The sequence below is a fragment of the Echinops telfairi genome, unplaced genomic scaffold (genome assembly GCF_000313985.2).
Source record: "Echinops telfairi isolate 266 unplaced genomic scaffold, ASM31398v2 ScPeMD7_44;HRSCAF=162, whole genome shotgun sequence".
Taxonomy (NCBI): Eukaryota; Metazoa; Chordata; class Mammalia; order Afrosoricida; family Tenrecidae; genus Echinops; species Echinops telfairi.
Genome location: NW_022103942.1, coordinates 15,024,075 through 15,025,542, shown reverse-complemented (window position 1 = coordinate 15,025,542; position 1,468 = coordinate 15,024,075).

Genomic DNA, 1,468 nt, shown 5'->3' with positions numbered 1-1,468 from the left:
CAGCTGGTGGCTTCGAACTGCTGACCGAGTGCAATACATAACCACAGTATTCTTCCCAGTTCTTCCCTGTATATACCATTTCCTTTTTAAAAATTTTATTTGTATTAATCGTCTTATTGGGGAGGCTCTTACAAATCTTATAATAACCCATCACTCGATTGTATTAAGCAAAATTGTACATATGTTGCCATCAACATTTCCCAAACATTTCTTTCTACTGAGGCCTTTGATATCAGCTCCTCTTTTCCCCTCTCCCTCCCCCGCCTTCCCACTTTCATAAATCCTCGATCAATTATATATTCTTATTGTTACTTTGTATCTTTCACCATCCATTTTCTCTCTTCACCCACCTTTCTGTTATTCATTCCCTTGGGAGTGGGCTATATATCCAAACTTGTGATGGGTTCCCCCTTTCTCCCCACTGCCAATATCCCCTCACCCTCATGAGAAGGTTACTGCCTCTACTTTTCCTGAGGGGTTATCTGCCCTTGATTCCATTTGCCAAGAACTCTTATCTGTACCAATGTGTGTACTCAGGTTTAGCTGGATTTGTAAGGTAGAAGTGAGTTATGGTAGAGGGGGGGGGGGAGCATTCAGGAACTAGAGGAATGATATGTGTTTCGTTATTGCTATACTGCACCCCGGTTGTACCCCTTCCGTGTACCCCTTCTGTGGGGGGATGTCCAATTGTCTACAGATGGACTTTGGGTCTCCAAGCCCCCTCATTCACATCCATATAATTGTTTGTTTTGGGTCTTTTGATACCTGATACCTGATCCCGTTGATGCCCTATGATCAAACAGGCAGGTGTGTTTTTCCATGTGGGCATAGTTGCTTCCCTGACACTTGTTTAACTTCAAGCCTTAAAGACCCAAGATGCTATATCTTTTGCTAGCCCAGCACCATCTGGTTTCTTTACCACATTTACTTATGCACTCATTTTGTCTTCAGCGATCCTGTTGGGAAGGCATTTACCATTTGCATTTGTCCTTTTTCCACAATCATTATTGTTTTTTGGGACTTATGCCAGGGCAAAGGTTTCCATTTTCATATTACCTGCTTCATTGTTCTAAGGAGTTCATAAACTAAGCAGTTTCCGAGTTTCCTAAGGAGTTTCTCTCCTAGTCTTTTTTCCTGGTGTTATTATACACCCTACAGGCTTGCCTATAGTTTGGTTCAATGTTGAGCCTTAGGAGTGAGTTCAATTCCAGGCCAGGGCAGTGACCAAGGACCAGTCTCAGGAGTTGCACTAGTATCCACCATACCATTCATCTTCCCAGTCTGCCTATGTATCCACTTGTAGAATATTGTTATTTTTGATCATGAGAATTATGTATGTATTAGATTTTTCTTTATTGTCTGTAACTCTCGTGCATCTCTCCTAGTCTTTTTCTTTTTTATTGACACCAGAATATTTTAATTGAGAAGTCATATGCATTATAATAAGCAAACAAGTCATGAAAATTTA